Source organism: Triticum urartu, chromosome 3 (genome assembly GCF_003073215.2).
Source record: "Triticum urartu cultivar G1812 chromosome 3, Tu2.1, whole genome shotgun sequence".
Classification (NCBI taxonomy): domain Eukaryota; kingdom Viridiplantae; phylum Streptophyta; class Magnoliopsida; order Poales; family Poaceae; genus Triticum; species Triticum urartu.
In genome coordinates, this window is record NC_053024.1 from 207,019,783 (window position 1) to 207,042,992 (window position 23,210).

Here is a 23,210-nt window from a genome sequence, read left to right on the forward strand (position 1 = left end):
AGGTCAGAACCCTCTATATAGAAGTAGATGGGCACAGGAGGCCTACCAGGGGACCCACAAGCCCTAGGGGCGCACCCCCCAGGCTTGTGGCCACCTGGTGGGTCCCACTCTGGTATTTCTTCGCCCAACATTTTTTACATATTGCAAAAGAATTCTCCGTAAATTTTCAGGACTTTTGGAGTTGTGCAGAATATGTCTCTCAGATTTTCTCCTTTCCAGTCCAGAATTCCAGCTGCCGACATTCTCCTTCTTTGTGTAAACCTTGTAAAATAAGAGAGAAAAGGCATAAGTATTGTACCATAATGTGTAATAACAGCCCATAATGCAATAAATGTCCATATAAAAGCATGATGCAAAATGGACGTATCAACTCACCCAAGCTTAGACCTCAAGGGGCTTATGGTTTCGCCTACCAACCTTTTACCTCAAAGGTAATGTCAACAATAATAGTTTATGAATATCTACATCCGAGTGGATATATATATCCGGATCTCCCCCCAACATATAGAGCTTGCCAAAAAGAAAAAGGGTAAAAAGAATAGGTGATGATCACCATGACTCTTGCATTAAGGTAGAGAGTAAATAAAATATAGGCCCTTCGAAGAGGGAAGCAGAGGTTTTCATGCGCTTTTATGGTTGCACAAAATCTTAATGCTAAAGAATGTCACTTTATATTGCCGCTTGTGATAAAGAAATTTATTATGTAGTCTGTCGCTTTTATTTCTTCCATATCACAAGTTCGTATAAATCTTATTTTCCTCACACTAATACATCATACATATTTAGAGAGAAATTTTTATTGCTTGCACCGATGACAAGTTACTTGAAGGATCTTACTCAATCCATAGGTAGGTATGGTGGACTCTCATGGCAAAACTGGGTTGAGGGATTTTGGAGGCACAAGTAGTATCTCTACTTGGTGCAAAAGATTTGGCTAGCTTGGGATGAGAAGCAAGCTTAACATGTTGGAGTATCGATGACAATATAACTTCTATTCAGATATAAAGAAACATAACCCATTACGTTGTCTTCCTTGTCCAACACCAACCTTTTAGCATATAATATTTTAATGAGTGCTCACAGTCACAAAAGATGTCCAAAATAGTATATTTATATGTGGGACCTCTCTTTCTTTATTACTTCCTATTAATTGCAACAATGACCAAAACTATGTTTGTCAACTCCCACAAACTTCTTATATGCGAAGTCGTCACTTCCCATAAGATCATTATATAATCTTTTTATTTCTTTTATTCTTTATTTATTTTTCTCAAGATCATAGCAAGAAAGGAAAGCCCTCAACTCAAAACTAATCTTTATTATGTAACTCTCAGACTCGATTACATAGAGGGAACACAAAGCAAAGCTCAAAGCTAGATCATACTAAAACTTTATTCTACTAAACCGAGATATAACCAAAAGGATCGAACTAAGAAAAACGATAAAGGTAAAGATGTGATGGTGATACGATACGGGGGCACCTCCCCCAAGCTTGGCAGTTGCCAAGCGGAGTGCCCATACCCATGTATTTAGGTCTCTTTCTTCGGAGGTGGTGATGATGGAGTTCTTGATGATGAAAGAATCTTATCCTCCGTCTTCCAAGGCATAGGTTCACCATCGTAAAACAATGAACGAGTCTCGGGGATCCTCAAATTTGCAGCTAAACTCATCCTCTTAAATTTGTATGCATACTCATAGTTTTGGTTTTGCAGGTCATAGGTCTGGGCTTGCAGATGCTCGATTTTCTCATGAAGCTTGAAGATGGCCTCTTCGATGTTGTTGGTGTCCAGCTTGTGGTCATGGGTAAATTCCGTGATCATGGAGTGATTGCAGTTGAGTCCGCATTCCACCATCCCTTGGCACTTGAAGACTTGCTGCACCCTTGGTTCGAGCCTTGTCTCCATGCTTCCGGTTCCCTTTGGTCCTTGAACATCGCAGATGTGCAGCACCCCCTCACGCATCTCAATGGTTTGAGGGTATTGCAGCACCTCCACAAGGTAGCGGTTGATGACCTTCTCGAAGAACTTATCCTTCAGAGCGCTTGGGGACGTCATAGCGATCTAGATTTGTCAGAAAAACAACTTGAAACAAGAACAAAGGATTTTGTCATGGTACGGTGGCCAAAACCTTCAGGAGTTATATAATGAATTTTTATCGACCAAAAGTAGTGTTCCACAAGAAAACGGAGTCCGGAGGGCACACGAGGTGGCCACAAGCCTAGAAGGCACGCCTTGGGGGGTAGGGCGCCCCCCAAAGGCTTGTCGCCTCCTCGTGCACTTTTCAGACTACTTTTTATTTTCCTAATTTTTTAAATATTCCAAAACGGAGTAAAATTGCCATTGGAAAAGTTTTGGAGTCGGTTTACTTACCGTACCACATACCTATTCCTTTTCGGAGTCTGAAACGTTTCGGTAGGTCTCCCTTATGTACTCCTCCGGTCTTATGGTATTAATAATATTGGTCTAAACATTTATGGGATTACCTGAGATATAATATTTGATTCTTTGCCCATTTACCACCTTCGGGTTAGTGTCTTCAGCGTTGTTGATTTTGATGGCACCAGAACGATAAACTTCCGCGATAATGTAAGGGCCCTCCCATTTAGAGAGAAGCTTTCCTGCAAAAAATCATAAATAAGAATTGTATAGCAAGACATGGTCACCTACATTAAATTCACGATTTTGTATCCTTTTATCATGCCATATTTTAACTTTCTCTTTAAATAATTTAGCATTCTCATAGGCTTGGGTTCTCCATTCATCAAGAGAGCCAATGTCAAATAATCTCTTCTCACTGGCAAGTTTGAAATCATAGTTGAGCTCTTTGATCACCCAATAAGCTTTATGTTCTAGTTCGAGAGGTAAGTGACATGCTTTTCCATAAACCATTTTATACGGAGACATACCCATAGGGTTTTTATAAGTTATTCTATATGCCCATAATGCATCATCAAGTTTCTTAGACCAACTCTTTCTGGATCTATTAACAATCTTTTGCAAAATCAACTTTATTTCTCGATTACTCAATTCTACTTGACCACTGGACTGAGGATGATGTGGAGATGCAATTCTATGGTTAACATCATACCTAGCAAGCAATTTACGAAAAGCACCATGAATAAAGTGTGAACCACCATCAGTCATTAAATATCTAGGGACTCCAAACCTCGGGAAAATAACTTCTTTAAGCATTTTAATGGAAGTGTTATGATCATCACTACTAGTTAGAATAGCTTCTACCCACTTAGTAACATAATCAATAGCAACCAAAATATGTGTATACCCATTAGAGGTAGAAAAAGGTCCCATATAATCAAATCCCCAAAGATCAATTGATTCAGTAACAAGTGAATAATTCATAGGCATTTCCTGACGTCTACTTATATTACCAATTCTTTGACACTCATCACAAGACAAGACAAACTTACGAGCATCCTTGAAAAGAGTAGGCCAATAAAAACCAGATTGTAATACCTTGTGTGCAGTTCTATCTCCAGCATGGTGTCCTCCGTAGGCCTCAGAGTGACACTTTCATAGGATTTGTTCCTGTTCATGCTCAGGTACACAACGTCTAATAACACCATATACTTCTTCTTTGTAAATGTTTGGTTCATCCCAAAAGTAATGTCTTAAATCAAAGAAAAATGTTTTCTTTTTTTGGTATATGAAGCTAGGTGGTATAAATTTAGCAACAATATAATTCGCATAATCAGCATACCATGGAGTACTACGAGAAGCATTTATGATAGCAAATTGTTCATCAGGAAAGCTATCATCAGTAGTTAGTGGGTCATCAAGAATATTTTCTAACCTAGACAAGTTGTCTGCTACATGGTTCTTAGCCCCCTTTCTACCAATAATATGCAAATCAAATTCTTGCAGCAAGAGAACCCATCTAATAAGTGTAGGTTTAGCATCTTTCCTTTCCACAAGGTATTTAATAGTAGCATGATCGGTGTGAACAATTACTTTGGAATCAACAATATAAGATCTAAACTTATCACAAGAAAATACAATTGCTAAAAATTCCTTTTTAGTAGTAGCATAATTTCTTTGAGTACTATCTAGAGTTTTACTAGCATAATGGATAACATTTAATTTCTCATCAACTCTTTGTCCTAGAACAACACCAGTAGCACAATCACTAGCATCACACATAATTTCAAAGGGTAGGTTCCAATTAGGTGGTTGAACAATAGGTGCAGAAATCAAGGCTTTCTCAGGAATTTCAAATGCTTCTACACAATCATCATCAAAAACAAATGGAACATATTTTTGCAAGAGATTAGTGAGAGGCCTGGAAATTTAGAGAAGTCTTTAATAAACCTCCTATAGAAACCAGCATGATCAAGGAAACTTCTTATACCTTTGATATCTTTAGGACAAGACATCTTTTCAATAGCATCAACTTTAGCTTTATCAACTTCAATACCTCTTCCATAAATTTTTATGCCCCAAGAAAATACGTTCATTAACCATAAAGTGGCACTTCTCCCAATTCAAGACAAGATTAGTTTCTTCACATCTCTACAAAACTCAATCAAGGTTGCTTAAGAAATCATCAAAAGAAGTTCCATAAACGAAGAAATCATCCATGAGAACATCTACAATTTTTTCACAAAAGTCAGAGAATATAGCAGTCATACATCTTTGAAAAGTAGCAGGTGCATTACATAAGCCAAAAGGCTCTATAAGCAAAGGTACCAAAAGGAGAAGTAAAAGTAGTTTTTTCTTTATCCTCTTGCGACATAGGTATTTGAGAAAACCAGAATAACCATCTAGAAAGAAAAAGTGTGTATGTTTGGATAGTCTTTCTAGTATTTGATCAATAAAAGGTAGAGGATAATGATCTTTCCTAGTATCTTTGTTCAACTTCATAAAATCAATAACCATTCTTGGACCCATGACAATTATTTGCGGAATCAATTCATTTTTATCATTAGGAACAACGGTAATACCTCCCTTCTTTGGGACACAATGAATAGGACTTGCCCGTCTACTATCAGGAACATGATAAATTATACATGCTTCCAGAAGCTTTAGTATTTCATTTCTTACCACTTCTTTCATTTTAGGATTCAACTATCGCCGGTGATCAACAACTGGTTTATCATCGGGTTCCATATTAATTTTGTGCTGCCATAGAGTGGGACTTATGCCCTTAAGATCATCCAGGGGTGAGGGAGTCCTGGATTAGGGGGTGTTCGGATAGCCAGACTATACCTTCAGCCGGACTCCTGGACTATGAAAATACAAGATTGAAGACTTCGTCCCATGTCCGGATGGGACTTTCCTTGGCGTGGAAGGGAAGCTTGGCGATACGGATATTCAAAGATCTCCTACCATTGTAACCGACTTTGTGTAACCCTAACCCTATCCGGTGTCTATATAAACCGAAGGGTTGTAGTCCGTAGAGAATCAACTCCATACACAACAATCATACCATAGGCTAGCTTCTAGGGTTTAGTCTCCTTGATCTCGTGGTAGATCTACTCTTGTACTACCCATATCATCAATATTAATCAAGCAGGAGTAGGGTTTTACCTCCATCGAGAGGGCCCGAACCTGGGTAAAACAAAGTGTCCCCTGTCTCCTGTTACCATCCGGCCTAGACGCACAGTTCGGGACCCCCTCCCCGAGATCCGCCAGTTTGACACCGACATTGGTGCTTTCATTGAGAGTTCCTCTGTGTCGTCGCCTTTAGGCCCGATGGCTCCTTCGATCTTCAACAACGATGCGGTCCAGGGTGAGACTTTTCTCCCCGGATAGATCTTCGTCTTCGGCGGCTTCGCACTACGGGCCAATTCGCTTGGCCACCTTGAGCAGATCGGAAGCTACGCCCCTGGCCATCAGGTCAGGTTTGGAAGCCTAAGCTACATAGCTGACATCCGTGGAGACTTGATCTTCGACGGATTCGAGCCACAGCCAAGCGTGCCGCACTGTCTCGATGGGCATGATATAGCTCTACCGCCGAACAGCGCCTTGGAGGCCGCACATGCATCGGTTTTGACCATTGATTCGGAACCTACTGCGCCGATCGAGGATCAGCGGTTGGACGCTGCCTCAGGGGCTGCGATCTCTGAGGCGATCGAGCCGAACTCCAGCCCCGCACTCCGCATGGCCCATGACTCCGAGGAGCCGGATTCCTCCCCGAACTCCGAGCCCCCCGCGCCCCTGCCAATCGAATCCGATTGGGCGCCGGTAATAGAGTTCACCGCAGCGGACATCTTTCAGCATTCCTTTTGGCGATATCCTGAATTCTCTTAAGTCTCTCTCTTTATCAGGAGAGCCCTGGCCAGACTACGGTCAGCAAGGGTGGGATACGGACGGTGAGGAAATTCAAAACCCACCCACCACCCACTTTGTAGCCATTGTCGACGATTTAACCGACATCCTTGACTTCGGCTCCGAAGACATCGACGGCATGGACGACGATATAGGAGACGAACAGGAACCAGCACCTGTAGGGCACTGGAAAGCCACCTCGTCATACGACATATACATGGTGGATACTCCAAAAGACGGAGATGGCGATGGAGCAGTGGGGGATGACGCCCCCAAGAAACAGCCAAAGCGCCGGCGTCAGCGGCGCCGCTCTAAATCCCGCCAAAGCAAGAATGGTGATTCTGGCACGAGAGATAATTCTACCCCGGATAGCGCCGAAGAACACCCACCTCAGCAAAATTCGGCACAGGAAGATGGAGAAGCCAGCCCTCATGAGAGAGCGGCAGACCAAGAGGTCGAGGATGATAACTATACGCCTCCCTCCGAAGACGAGGCAAGCCTCGATGACGACGAATTCGTCATACCATCAGACCCCGCCGAACAAGAGCGTTTTAAACGCAGGCTTTTAGCCACGGCAAGCAGCCTCAAGAAAAAGCAGCAACAGCTTAGAGCTGCCCAAGATTTGCTAGCTAACAGATGGACTGAAGTCCTTGCGGCCAAAGAGTATGAACTCGAACGCCCCTCCAAGAGTTACCCGAAGCGTAGGCCGCTACCCCGATCAGAGGAGGAAGCACCTACATAACCAGCGCATGACATGGAAGACCGGCCACCCCGTGGCCGCGACAGAGAGGCCTCTCAGCCCCCCACCCAAGCCATGCCCCGATGCCGCACAACTAAGGCATGGGAAAATGCGCCCGACCTGCGAGACATACTGGAGGATAAAGCAAGACAAACAAGATCGATCTACGGATCGCGTACGCACCCTACGGCATGTGACAATGATCTTCACTCCGGGTACAACAAATCCAGCCGGGCCGAACACAACAGACATAGCTCTTCCGAGCTGCGTCGTGATATAGCCCAGTATAGAGGCGCCGCACACCCGCTATGCTTCACGAATGAAGTAATGGATCATAAAATCCTAGAGGGCTTCAAACCCATAAACATCAATCATACGATGGCACCACAGACCCGACGGTATGGATCGAGGACTATCTCCTTCACATCCACATGGCACGCGGCGATGATCTACACGCCATCAAGTACGTCCCGCTCAAACTTAAAGGACCAGCCCGGCATTGGCTTAACAGCCTGCCAACAGACTCAATCAGTTCTTGGGAAGACCTGGAAGCCGCATTCCTCGATAACTTCCAGGGAACTTACGTGCGACCGCCGGATGCCGATGACTTAAGCCACATAATTCAGCAGCCAGAAGAATCAGCCAGACAATTCTGGACACGGTTCCTAACAAAGAAAAACCAGATAGTCGACTGTCCGGACGTAGAGGCCCTAGCAGCCTTCAAGCATAACATCCGTGACGAGTGGCTTGCCCAGCACCTGGGACAGGAAAAGCCGAAATCCATGGCAGCACTCATGACACTCATGACCCGATTTTGCGCGGGAGAAGACAGCTGGCTGGCTCGTAGTAACAACTTATCAAAGAACCCTGGTAATTCGGATACCAAGGACAAAAGTGGCAGGACACGTCAGAATAAGCAAAAACGCCGCGTTAACAGCGACAGCAATGAAGACACGGCAGTCAACGCCGGATTCAAACGCTATAAATCCGGTCAGCGGAAAAATCCATTCAAAAAGAATACTCAGGGCCCGTCCAGTTTGGAATGAATACTCGATCGCTTGTGCCAGATACATGGCACCCCCGGAAAGTCAGCCAATCACACTAACAGGGATTGTTGGGTGTTCAAGCAGGCAGGCAAATTAAGAGCCGAAAACAAAGACAAGGGGCTGCACAGCGACGACGAGGAGCCCAAGCCGCCGAACAACATTGGACAGAAGGGCTTTCCCCCACAAGTGCAGACGGTGAACATGATATACGCAACCCACATCCCCAAGCGGGAGTGGAAGCGTGCGCTGCGGGACGTATACGCGATGGAGCCAATCGCCCCAAAATTCAACCCATGGTCCTCCTGCCCGATCACTTTTGACCGAAGGGACCATCCCACTAGCATCCGTCATGGCGGCTTCGCCGCATTGGTTCTCGACCCAATCATCGATGGATTTCACCTCACAAGAGTCCTCATGGACGGCGGCAGTAGCCTGAACCTGCTTTATCAGGACACAGTGCGGAAAATGGGCATAGATCCCTCAAGGATCAAACCCACAAGAACGACCTTTAAAGGCGTTATACCAGGTGTAGAAGCCAACCGTACAGGCTCAGTAACACTTGATCCGAGGCGAAGAGTTAATCTTCAATATAGTCCCGTTTCGCAGCGGCTATCACGCCCTGCTCGGACGAACCGCATTCACAAAATTCAATGTGGTGCCGCACTATGCATATCTCAAACTCAAGATGCCAGGCCCTCGAGGAGTAATTACGGTCAATGGAAACACCGAACGCTCCCTCCGTACGGAGGAGCATACGGTGGCTCTCACAGCGAAGGTACAAAGTAGCCTTCTTAGGCAATTCTCCAGTCCGGCCATTACAAAGCCAGACATTGCCAAGCGCGCCGGGAGTAACCTACAGCAGGACCGCCTGGCACACTCTGAGCAAGCGTAGCAATGCGGCCCCAACCCCAGCTTTCGCGACATAGGGAATCCAGTACCTCACGTAGATAACTACGCCCTTGAACTACCATGGGCACAGGGGAAGGGGCACAATAACAGCATGCCCAAAATACGTCTTAAAACGTACCAGGGGCTGCCGGATTCTTTTTTTAATTTTTTCTTACTTTCAGGACTCCATACTTCTGACGACCTGCTCGGCAATTCGTTTGACCGCACAAACGATGCAAGATCCAGGGAGGCAGACAAGCCATGCCGCATTATGGAACTCCCGGGTGGTCTCTGTTACGAGAGGTATACCTGTTTTAAATAAAATTCCGCGGCCTTTCCCTGGTCAGGACATACTAAATAGTCCAATATCTTTTGCTTACCGCACTATTTGTATCGTTCGGCTTTGATAAACAGCCTCTCTATAAACAATGCTTAGCTTTTTGTCTATTTTTCGCATTATTCTTTTCATATATATGTTCATTAATGACATGTTGCACCCGTACACTGTGGTACGGCAAGTACGCCAGGGGCTTCAGTACCCTTTAAATATGGTGTGAGAAGTCCGTACACTTTCACAAGTGCGGCACCCCGAACCTATAGCACTATCTGCATCGGCTCCGAATCATGATTTGGGTCAATAGTTGGGTTTGCCCGGCTCCTATATTTTGGTGCCTTACGTTCCGCTATATCGGCTAAGGTAGCACTAGGAGAACCACTGTGATTGTGCCCCGGTTGAGCTGGGTTAAGCACCTCAGTGGAGAAAGCTAAAACTGACTGTCATGATGAGGTGAGAGACCGGTCGCTATTCGAGAGGTTTTTCGAGTCCCTAAAGGCTTATGCCGCTTCGAGCGAGGAGCTGGATAACCCCAGCCAAGGCGTGGATAGCGCCCCGAACTCGGTCTTCCGAACTAGGGGCTTCGCCGAAATTTAAAATTATAAAGTTCTATGGCTAAGTGAGAGTGTTCAAGCATTATAGTCCGATTGCCTGGTTCGTTGTGCTGAGCGCCTCCCTCGAAGGACCCAACTATGGGAAAAAGAGTGCTCAGGTTTATCCCCGAACACCCCAGCACTAGTGGCATGGGGGCAGAAGCCGACGACTGGCCATCTCTCAATTTTTTGATAAACGGCCGCACAGAAAATAATATTTTAAATTCAACAAGCATTGCTTAAGCGCCTATGAACAAGTTTTCAGCGCACAGGATAAAAACGAGCGAGTTTATTCAAAAATTACATCCTTGGTACATTCATCTGCCACAAGACAGGCACCCGCAAGAACATCCTTGTAATAGTTCTCGGACTTGTGATGCTCCTTCCCCGGCGGCGGCCCGTCCTTCACAACCTTCTCACTGTCTAGCTTACCCCAGTGCACCTTTACACGGGCAAGGGCCCTACGGGCACCTTCGATGCAGATGGAGCGCTTGATGACCTCGAGCCTTGGACAGGCCTCCACCAGCCGCCGCACCAGCCCGAAGTAGCTCCCAGGCAGGGCCTCTCCGGGCCACAGCCGAACTATGAAGCCCTTCATGGCCTGTTCGGCCGCCTTGTGGAGTTCGACCAGCTATTTCAGCTGGTCGCTCAAGGGCACAGGGTGTCCGGCCTCAGCATACTGAGACCAGAACACCTTCTCCGTCGAGCTGCCCTCTTCAGCTCGGTAGAATGCGGCGGCATCGGATACGCTGCGGGGAAGATCTGCGAATGCCCCTGGAGAACTCCGGATTCGGGTAAGTAACAAGCAGTTTACTTTTATATTTTTGCTTTGCATAAAGAATGCCTTACCCGCTACTATCTTCTTCATATCCTCCAACTCTCGGAGGGCCTTTTGGGCTTCGGCCTTGGCAAACTTGGCAGTCTCAAGGGCCGTCACGAGCTTGGACGCTTGGGTCTTTGACTCAAGCTCCAAACTCTCATGTTTTTTCATGAGAGCCTGAAGCTCTTGCTGCACCTCGCCGATCTGAGTTCCAAGTTTCTCTCGCTCGGTGCGCTCCGCGGCCGTTTTCTTTTCGGCCTCGGACAGCGCCTGCTTGAGGGTCGCCACCTCAGTCGTGGCCCCTACAATAAGCAGTACAATCCTGTTATTTTTTGCAATCACGCCTCTCTATAGGCACCTTTTTATAAGGTATTTCTTACCTTCTTTCTCCTCGAGCTGCCGCTTGGCATGGCCGAGCTCTTGCTCGGACCGCTCGAGCCCCTGCTTCAGGGTACCCACCTCCGCAGTCAGTGCGGCGGTGGCTAGCAGCAAAGCCTGCATACGCATATTGACTTTTTATTTTTAGAATCCTGCGAAATTTAATAGATCCTCTATTCGGCTTTTCTTTCCGAACGCCAAACAGAGCATCAGGGGCTACTGTCTATGCGGTAATATTTTTACATATTTTTACTTACCTCGAAGCCTGTTAGGAGGCTAGCGCAAGCTTCACTCAGCCCGCTCTTGGCGGACTGAACCTTCTGGATCACCGTACTCATAATAGTACGGTGCTCCTCGTCGATGGAGGCGCCTTCAAGCACCTCCAGCAGATTGTCCGGCACCTCCGGTTGGACGGGGGCTGCAGGCTCAGAAGGCTGGCTCCTCTTTGAAGGAGTTCGCCTGCCGCGGCCCGGAATCGTTGAAGATTCCGGCACGGTGTCCGGCTAAAAGCCGGACTTGGAGCCCTGGGGGGTCCTGTCCCCTTCACTCCTGGGGTCCGGGAGGTCGCCTTGTGGCTCCTCCAGGACCACCTCCTCCTGCCTCGGAGCTCGTTGCGACACCACTTCGGCGTCATCCGCAGTGCGGGGGGACACAGCGGGCGGAATGGAGTTCACATCTGATGAATCCAGGGAGCCGCTCGATGACTCGTTGAGTTCAGCCCGGGGCGGACTGCATGATTATATTCGACATTAGGGAAAGTTTTGCAATAGAAGGAATATCATGAGTTACTCTGGTATCTAAACACTTACGATTTCGCCGGACGCCTGGCCCTGTCCGGCCACTCCTCTTCGCCCTCGTCGGCGTCGGGGGCGCAGTCTGGCGGAGGGGTTTTCCTCTTCTTGGACCCTTCGCCCCCCTCCTCTGGGGCGGCCTTCCTTTTCTTTCCTCCCTCCGCTGGAGGGGGAGAGGTTTCTTCTTCCTCCTCCTCGTTTTCACGGGAAGAGGGTATCTCGGACTCGTCAGATAACGAGTCCGACAGCACCACGTTACGGGTACTCTTCCGAGTCCCCGTGGTCTTCTTCTTCTTGGCCTTCTTTTCCGGCACCACATAAGGCGCCGGAGCCAGCAGCTTCACTAGTAGAGCTGGGGCTGGGTCTTCGGGCAGCGGAGCTGGACAGTTAATGGGTTCGGCTACTTCCCGCCAAGCCTGTCAAAGGTAAGGGAGTTTAGGTCACGCATAGAGTCAAACTATGAAAAAGCTTAAACATCCTGTAAAAGGTGTAGATGGCATACCTTGCTAGCGTGACGCTGCAAGCTGTATCCGCGGTCCTCGGAAGCGGATGCGGGAGCCTCGGCGCCCTTGAATAGCATCTTCCAGGCGTCTTCGTACGTTGTGTCGAAGAGCTTGCTGAGGGTTTGATGCTGTGCCGGGTCGAACTCCCACAGATTGAAATCCCGTTGTTGGCACGGGAGGATCCGGCGGACGAGCATAACCTGGATTATATTGACTAGCCGGACTGGCTTGTTCACCAGGGACTGGATGCATGTTTGCAATCCAGCCACCTCTTTCTCGTCACCCCACGACAGGCCCGTCTCTCTCCAGGACACAAGCCGTGTGGGGGGTCCGGATTGGAACTCGGGGGCCGCCGTCCATTCCGGATCGCGTGGCTCGGTGATATAAAGCCACCCGGATTGCAATCCCTTTAGGGTCTCCACGAAAGAGCCCTCGAACCATAGGGCATTGGCCATCTTGCCCGCCATGGCGCCTCCGCACTCCGCCTGGCTGCCGCTCACCACCATGGGCTTGACGTTGAAAGTCTTGAGCCAGAGGCCGAAATGGGGGCGGACGCGGAGAAAGGCCTCGCACACGACGATAAACGCCGAGATGTTGAGGATGAAGTTTTGAGCCAGATCGTGGAAATCCAGGCCATAGTAGAACATGAGACCCCGGACAAATGGGTGGAGTGCAAAACCCAGTCCGCGGAGGAAGTGGAGGAGAAATACCACCCTCTCATGGGGCCTTGGGGTGGGGATAAGCTGCCCCTCCTCGGGAAGCCGATGCGCGATGTCCTTGGACAGATACCCGGCCTTCCTTAGCTTCTTGATTTTGCTCTCCATAACGGTAGAGACCATCCATTTGCCTCCCGCTCTGGACATCGCTGGAGAAGGTTGAGGTGGGAAGTGCGGGCTTGGGCGCTGGAGCTCGGGTGCACGAGAGATGGGTAGGCAAGGGAGGAAGAAGGCATAGGTAAATAGGGTGGATCCTTATCCCCTTATATAGGCGGATGCGGTTATGCGTCCCCACCTGCCTAATAAAACTCGCTTGCCTCCCGAGCGCCATGATAAATGGTGCGGTTGGGTTACCCACGTCCGTATTAATGAGAATCCCGTAAAAAGGGTACATGATCTCTGCTCCGACAAGACGTGCCAAGGAAATCGCCTCGCAAAACATGCTGAGGTGGAAAAGTAAAAACGATTCGAGTAAAGGACTTGGCTGTAGTGTGATGGCGCACTGCAGAATATGTCAGCAGATTTGATTTGTGTTAATATTATTCTCTCTATGGCAATATGTGGAAACTTATTTTACAGAGCCGGACACTACTCTTGGTGATTACAATCTTCTATGAAAGACTTGGAGGAGGAACCCGCCTTGCAATGCCGAAGACAACTTGCGTGCCGGACTCGTCGTCATTGAAGCCTGGTTCAGGGGCTACTGAGGGAGTCCTGGATTAGGGGGTGTTTGGATAGCCGGACTATACCTTCACCCAGACTCCTAGTCTATGAAGATACAAGATTGAAGACTTCGTCCCATGTCCGGATGGGACTTTCCTTGGCGTGGAAGGCAAGCTTGGCGATGCGGATATTCAAAGATCTGCTACCATTGTAACCGACTTTGTGTAACCCTAACCCTATCCGGTGTCTATATAAACCGGAGGGTTGTAGTTCGTAGAGAATCAACTCCATACACAACAATCATACCATAGGCTAGCTTCTAGGGTTTAGCCTCCTTGATCTCGTGGTAGATCTACTCTTGTACTACCCATATCATCAATATTAATCAAGCAGGAGTAGGGTTTTACCTCCATCGAGAGGGCCCGAACCTGGGTAAAACAAAGTGTCCCCTGTCTCCTGTTACCATCCGGCCTAGACGCACAGTTCGGGACCCCCTACCCGAGATCCGCCGGTTTTGACACCGACAAGGGCTATATCCAATAGTTGCATGGTGCTTCTTCAGGGTTTTCAATAATTTCTTGTCTTCATGCTCTAAAAGGTTAGCACTAATAACAACATGATATATCTTTTTTATCATCAAGATAAGCATATTTCAGAGTATCAGGTAATTGTTTAAGATCGAACACAGGATCACTCTTGGATGGTAGAGGATCTCCAAGAGTCTCAACATGCAAATTGTGTTTCAAAATAGGCATATGTTTAAAGAAAATCTCATCTAATTCCTTTCTTTCATTCATGAACATATCATTTTCATGGTTTAGCAAATATTGTTATAAAGGATCAGTAGGAGGCACAACAATAGAAGCAAGACCAATAATTTCATATTTACTATGCAATTATTTATCATGGGGTTGCCTACGTAATTTGGAGAAATTTAACTCATGAGACACATCCCCAAAACTTATAGTAACAGTTTCTTTCTCACAATCTATTATGAATCAAGATACAAGAAACCAGGATCTTCAAGAGGCCAACATGCAGATCAAGAGGACCAAGGCCAAGCCAGAGGAGTAACAAACCACCAGGACAAATGTGATGCCCCCGATTTGACCGTGCACTAATCATACACGCAAACATGTACGATCAAAATCAGGGACCCACGGGAAGATGTCACAACACAACTCTACAAATAAAATAAGTCATACAAGCATCATATTACAAGCGAGGGGCCTCGAGGGCTCGAATACAAGAGCTCGATCATAGACGAGTCAGCGGAAGCAACAATATCTGAGTACAGACATAAGTTAAACAAGTTTGCCTTAAGGAGGCTAGCACAAACTGGGATACATATCGAAAGAGGCGCAGGCCTCCTGCCTGGGATCCTCCTAAACTACTCCTAGTCGTCGTCAGTGGGCTGCACATAGTAGTAGGCACCTCCCGAGTAGTAGTAGTCGTCATCGATAGTGGCGTCTGGCTCCTGGACTCCATCGTCTGGTCGCAGCAAACGGGTATAGGAAGGGGGAAAAGGGGGAGCAAAGCAACCATGAGTAATCATCCAAAGTACTCGCAACCAAGGAGCTACACTACATATGTATGCATTGGTATCAAATGGAAAAGGACTATCATATGTGGACTAAACTGCATAATGCCGGAATAAGAGGGGGATAGTTAGTCCTGTCGAAGACTACGCTTCTGGCCTCCTCCATCTTGCAGCATGTAGAAGAGAGTAGAAGGTAAGTCCACCAAGTAGCATCGCATAGCATATTCCTACCCGGCGATCCTCTCCTCGTCGCCCTGTTAGAGAGCGATCACCGGGTTGTATCTGGCACTTGAAAGGGTGTGTTTTATTAAATATCTGGTTCGAGTTGTCATAAGGTCAAGGTACAACTCCAAGTCGTCCTGTTACCAAAGATCACGGCTATTCGAATAGATTAACTTCCCTGCAGGGGTGCACCACATTTCCCAACACGTTCGATCCCCTTTGTCCGGACACACTTTTCTGGGTCATGCCTGGCCTCGGAAGATCAACACGTCACATCCCTACCTAGTCACAACAGAGAGGTCAGCACGCCAGTCTAAATCCTATGGCGCAGGGGTCTGGGCCCATCGCCCATTGCACACCTGCATGTTGCGTACGCGGCCGGAAGCAGAACTAGCCCCTTCATACAAGAGCAGGCTTACGGTCCAATCCGGCGCGCGCCGCTCAGTCGCTGACGTCACGAAGGCTTCGGCTGATACCACGACGTCGAGTGCCCATAACTGTCCCTGCGTAGTTGGTTAGTGCGTATAGGCCAGTAGCCAGACTCAGATCAAATACCAAGATCTCGTTAAGCGTGTTATCTTGAAGTAATCGCGAACCCGACCAGGGCCAAGCCCACCTCTCTCCTAGGTGGTCTCAACCTGCCCTGTCGCTCCGCCTCAAAGTAACAGTTGGGGGCCGTCCGGAACTCAGACCCACCACTACCTGGATGGATCCACCTGCCCCTTCAGCCCCCACATCTGTATCACTTGCAAGTACTCAACGAGCCGACCCGACTTTAGACACCACCTATATAGTATGTATATATGTATGTATATACCCGTGATCACCTCCCGAGTGATCACGGCCCGATAGTATAGCACGGAAGAAGACAGACAAGAATGTAGGGCCACTGATGATAAACTAGCATCCTATACTAAGCATTTAGGATTGCAGGTAAGGTATCAACAGTTGTTGCAACAATGACAGGCTATGCATTAGAATAGTATTAACGGAAAACAGTAACATGCTACACTACTCTAATGCAAGTAGTAGAGAGAAGAGTAGGCGATATCTGGTGATCAAGGGGGGGGGCTTGCCTGGTTGCTCTGGCAAGAGAGAGGGGTTGTCTCCGATGTAGTCGAACACACGGACATCGGCAGCGGTCTCGGAATCTACCGGAAAGAAGTAACGGAGGGAGAACACAATAAATAACAGAGCAATCAAATGTAACACAAAGCAAGACGTGTGTCAGGACCCCGATTCCAAGTCACATCGGTCTAGCTGGTAACACCTCATATCACTTTGCGATCTCACGCACGGTATTCCCACGGGTGTCGCCTTACCATGGCCCAGGACCGTTTGCGCCTTTCGCTCATGTATATGATAGTGCCGCTAGCATCCATATGACAGAGAACCCGGGCCGGCATGACTAGTCGTGAACCCAAAGTGGCACTAACTTACGGGGACAAGCATACATGAATCAACATCGAGCATGTCGGTCAGTAGCGTGCGAATCCGGGCTGTAGCACTGGGCCAACAAGACTCCGGGAACCCGGGCTGTAGCAGGCTAGGCAGGACTCCGGATGTCACCGCATGACATTTCCCCGAAGGGACAAACACCGGAACAAAGTGAAACACATGCCGGCCAGTCAAGTGTTCCGCAGCAGTAGTGCGGGGCTAGCAGGACTCCGGTGAACCGGGCTGTAGTGGACTACTATGGCTCATGGAAGCACAAGACTACATTTCCCCATAAGAGAGGCTACCAAGGATAAACAAGTAGGTTGTCGGATCCCACACATACCAAGCATTTCAATCATACACACAATATGCTCGATATGTGTAAATACAACATGGCATCACAACAAAACTCTACGACTCAAAGTATTTACTCATTAGGCTCCGAGGAGCGAGATATTACAAACATGGGTCTCATGACCCAACGTACAGAGCATACAAGCAACAAGGACATGCGGAAGCTTAACTTGTCTGAGTACAGACAACTAAAAAATGAAGAAGGCTCAGAAGCCTGACTATCTACAAGACCCTCCCAAGGGTATAAGATCATAGTTGAGGTATCAAGCTAAACGTCGAAGTCCACGTGGAACTACTAGTGAGACTGAAGTCTCTCTGCAAAACATAAATTAAGCAAACGTGAGTACAAATGTACCCAGCAAGACTTACATCAGAACTAACTACATATGCATCGGTATCAACAAAGGGGGTGGTGGAGTTTAACTGCAGCAAGCCAGCTTTGACTCAGTGGCTAACCTAAACTACGACTGCAAGTAACTCTTTTGAGGTGGCGCACACAAGTCCACAAAATCACCATACCAATACACCACTATGGATCCGCTCCCGTCTCCCTGCGAGAACGCCATCCATAGAACTCACACTTATCTTGCGCATTTTAGAGTATCCACTTTCACTTGTCTATGAACTATGCAAGGGGTCCAAGTTTCCATATCCGAGGAATCCGACTATTCGAATAGATAATGATAACGATGTAGGGGTGTACTTCTTCACACACGCTCTCGCCACTTATCGCCCTATACACGTCATGTACCTCGGAAACCTTCAAGCGGAAGCCGGGAGAGGGTGTCGGCCACGACCTGACTAACCACACAAGTCTCTCATCCAGGTCAATCGCCTATTCGGTTCCATCCGTAAGGAGATCCGGCTAGGGTGTCGCTCACGGCCTCAAACGATGTCTGCAGGGTTCCCCAGCCGACCATCCGGGTGCCACTTGGTACACCGTGCCACTGTGCCTAGTCTTTCCCAAGCCTACCTATACCGGGTGCCACTTGGTAGACTACTAACACTACCTACAAACACCAGAAACTAGTTGCAACTCCTGGACAGAGATCGAGTTGATTAATAAGCCGAGAGGGGCCGAGTTACCGGAACCCAATGTGTGGTAGTAACTGTTCATGGATCACAAACACAGAACTCAGTTCCTGAGGACGGCTACAATGAGACAACCCACCATGTACTCCTACATGGCCTCTCACCGCTACCTTTACCAAATCGTGTTCACACACTTAGCTCTCAACGGTAGGACATGTTCACCACGTTCCAATTCATTCCCGATGAATCAGACCGGACTCAACTCTAAGAAGTAGCAGGCATGACAACAAGCATGAATGAGTAGGCACATCAGGGCTCAAACAATTCCTACTCATGCTAGTGGGTTTCATCTATTTACTGTGGCAATGACAGGTCATGCAGAGGAAAGGGGTTCAGCTACCGCAGCATGTAACAGTTGAATCGTTGTTGTCCTAATGCAGTAAAAGAGAGCAGGAGCGAGAGAGTGGGATTGTATCGGAATGAACAAGGGGTTTTTTCTTGCCTGGCACTTCTGAGGATATTATAGCTCTTCATCGGTGTCATCGAACTCATTGTTAGAACCATGTCTATCGAGAGGGGACAAATACTGGCAACAGAAAAGGAGAGCACAATCAATGTAATGCAAAATTTGATGCATGATCATGACATGTCAATATGCTGTGTTTTGAGCTAATGGAACTAGCAACATGTTAAATGGAGGTGGTTTGAACCCTAGGTTCAAATTCAAACTCCATATGTGAGGATTTAAATGCCATTTATATGATTTTGCCTAAACAACAGCCATAAGTTGTTCTAACATGCATGAAAATGGTACATATGGATAGACTGGATTTTTCTGATCATTTTTCATATATAATTTATTTCATTCTGAGCTACGGTTGATTTTATATGATTTTTAGAAGTTTAAAATATTTTCTGGAATTTCCTGGATTAAATTAAACCTAGAAAATAGCTTATTGCATTAGCACTGCGTCATTATGACGTCAGCAGGTCAACAAGCCGGTCCAGGTCAAACCTGACCAGTGGGGCTCACTGGTCACTAACTAACTAACTAACCTAAGTTAATTAGAGCGTGGGCCCGCATGTCAGTGTCTAATCTACTTAACTAAGTTAATTAGTACTAACTAAATCTAACACTAATTAAAACGGGGCCTGGCCCACACGTCAGTCAGCCAGGGGAGGTCAAACCCCTGGTCAGCAGGTTCAAACCTACCAGACTTGGTCCACGGCTCGACGCCGGCGATGACAGACGCGGCGGAGGGCATCAGGTTTTGCCGTCCGGTGACCAAACAAGCGGCGGAAAGGCCCTCTGCGTAGCTGGCACTCTTCTGCATCCAATGGGACCGAAGTCAGCAGCTGGGGTGGCCGGAAACGGCGGCGGCGACCTCAACAGCGGCGGCCGGAGCTCGGGCACCGACCGACTCGACGCTACGGTGCACTAGGGGAGGAACTGATGGGTGCTACGTGCTCCTGGGGAAGTACTGAACACGGGGACACGCTCAGGCGCGAGCTATGGCGTTAGTAGCCGCGGTGGCGCCATGGCTGGCGGCAGTGAGGTCTCGGGCTTGACGAAAGCGACAGCCAGAGGGGCAAACGAGCATGGGGAGATAGGGGTTCGGTGTAGTGGCTCACGGCGGTTGTAGGGGGCGTCGAAGTGGGCTCAGGGAAGCACGGACGGTGTCGTGGCATTGCCGGCGATCTCAGCGGCCGGAGGGAGAAGAAGGCGATGCAGGCGGTGTTGTAGGGGCTCCCACGGTCGCGTTCTTTAGCGTGCGGCTCCATGGCGTCGAGGCAGATCTAGGGAACCGAACGGTGAGGCGACGCGTGCGCGGTGGCTGCGCTGGAGCTTGTCGGCGTGCTGCGAGGCGCTCGGTGGTTGCACGCATGAGGAACAGAGAAGGGGGAGGCGACCAGAGAGAGTGGAAATGGAAGAGGGGAAGTTGGGCGTCTCCGTGGCACGTCTGGAGGGGTCGGGGTTGTGCGGCAGAAGGAGGAGGTGGCAAGGCGTCGTCGGCGCGCACGCCACGCACCTGTCTGTCCTCCTGGCAGGAGGAAGAAGACCACTCAGCCCCTGGTGGGCTGGGCCTCTTCTGCCAGGTAAGGCCCAGGTGAGGTTTCTGTCTTTTCTTAGTTTCTGTTTTCTATTTTCATTTCTGTTGTTTTTGGTTTAGTAAAAATACTAAATCACTTGGTAAAATCCTGGAAATAATTTTAGGCCCTTTGAAATATTTCCCAACAGCCATCAAGTACTTTCATGATTATTTGGACAATTAAAAATATTTATAAGATTTAATGTTCAAATTCAAATACTTATGGATTAATTCAACAATCCAAAGTGTCCTAGAAAAATGTGCACCATTTTTGGCAGAGGTTCTAGAACAATGCAAAGAATGTGAACATTTTTGGGAAGGCATTTTGGGTTCATTAAAAATATTTTTATTTGAACCTAGTTGAATTCTTTCTGATGCTAGGGTTTGGTCAATCCCCATTTCAACTTAAATAGAATTTAAACATGATGCAACAAGATGCAAAACACCAGGCAGTACCATCAGCTAGGGATGTGACAACTCACCCCTACTAAAACAAGAATCTTTTCCTGAGATTCAAGACGTGAGGTAAGAAGACAGAGCAACACAAAGCTAATAACACAATCTTCATGATCCAACTGCCCTTCTCGGAGATGTTGATCCACTACATCATATTGATTATGACATCCTTTCCTTCGAGAACTTCATCCAACATGGCGACAAGAGAGCAAGACAACCTCACAAGAATGGATCATCGATCTTCATGAACACAAGATCAACTCACGGAATGAGACGTAGAAACATCCCTTGAGCTGAGACGCAAAGCACACATCAGAGATGATGGATGAGAAACATATGACAAAGGTTCAAATTGGTAGGCAACAATTCGACGCTTAAATAGATGGTGAGGGGGGTTTCAAAGTAGTGAGGAGTTAAGTTGCCCATGATACCATAACAGGACACCTCGGGGAAGGTGACTCGTAGAATTATTCCCTTAAGTGGCAAAAAGAACTACTTTTGATACCGAGATCATTGAAACTCTCTATACCGGCCTAAGGAAAATCACAATTGATCATTTGAATGAATTCGAAAGAATGGCATACTCAGTTTGGAGAGGAAACTAGAGTTATAGGACAACTCGGCAACGGAAGGCACATTCCAAGTGATACCGAGGATAAAACCCAATGACCGAGCATGCTCTCAAGAACTTGAGCATTTCCGTATTCATCAAGGTTTTACCAACATCCGTGCCAAGGATCCTGGCAACACGTCGTACTACCTTGATAAACGGTGATGGAGGATGCAGATGCAAAGGAGGACATCACTTTCTCAGATTTTTCCTTAGCAATGCCAAAGAAGCAAATCTGGATGATCGACTGAGAGACATTTAGCACTCCGCTTCTAATGTTCTCCTTGATGTACTAGGTACCATGGTCAATGCTTAAAAGCATCAACATGGCCATCAAGTAAAGGCCGGACTTCGGGAGCACAAAAATCCATAAGGAACAACTTGTGGAATAAGTCATACCAAATTCTCATGGAGAAGATGGTCGAATAGCTCAATCAATATACTACAATGATAGATCTTGGAAAAGTTCCAACCATCATATCTGCCTGGGATTCAGATCTGGTTGGTAACAGGATATTCTAGACCCATCGAGTCTGGAAGAAAATGAAAGTTTGCAACACAAATCGACGAGATGACGTTGCGACATTCTCGGGAAATGGACTATGGTAGTAAGCTCCAAAACATGAGCTGGTTCTGCTAACACATGTGAACATGTTGTCCCAGACAAGCATGACCACGTAGTAGTCTTATAATAAAAACACTACCGAGTTCAGGTGGGGAACCATCATCGAGGATAACAAAGTCCTAACATAAGTCATGATTCTTAAGAAGGAACTTCTTCTCCTTGAACAAATCAATCAGTGGCTTCCTGTGCTAGGGATACATACAAAATGAAGATGATCAGTCTATCATAACATAGAATACTTCGCACATGCGTGACTAACTTGGGATGATTCCAGAGGAAGCAAAACAAACTTTCTCAAATTCATGGCGGCAACTTGCACCTAATGCACGTGAACTTGGAGAAAGTCACTTTTACACCGAACATATGCTTCATGAAGTAGCATGAAGAAATGCTTTCAAAGTTTTCCAACGCTAGCTTAATGTTCAACATGAGTCATGGACAAGATGAAAATATTGCCGATGGGCTCAACAACAGGTCATCCAAATTCCCATGAAGATGGAATTCCACAACTATGTGAACAAGGTTATAGCATTGGTCAGACCCAAAAGATATAATGATGTATGCTCGAGGAAACAACCACGAGTAAGACAACATTACGAATACTGTTGGTTCTGATTTGATTTGAGGATAGCCCATACTCAAATCAAAGTTTTGATACGACAATAGGTCCAACAACTGATCACAAGGACCAATCGATGAAGATATCATCTATCTTCAACACACGCAAATATATCCCTTGAAATGAACTAAGCTGGCAAGCTTTTATCTTCCAACTCTCCAAGTTATGGTTTAGCTTAACGAACTAGCTCAGGGGTAACCGACAGATATTCTTGGAGGATGGCTGGTTTACAAGAAACCAACTTGATCACGAACTCCACATAGCGGTCATGTGACAACCTGGAAATACTTCCGAGAAGATATTCGGAAAATCACGAACCACCGAAATGTTATTAAGCTCGGGAGCAATCTTGCTTTCGAGGCAAGATGGTATGATCAAATAAGCAAGGGATTGAATAATCCCAGCTCATTGATCGAAGAGTGCACCAAAAATAAGGACTAGGTAGCACAATCTGTCTTAGAATGATGATT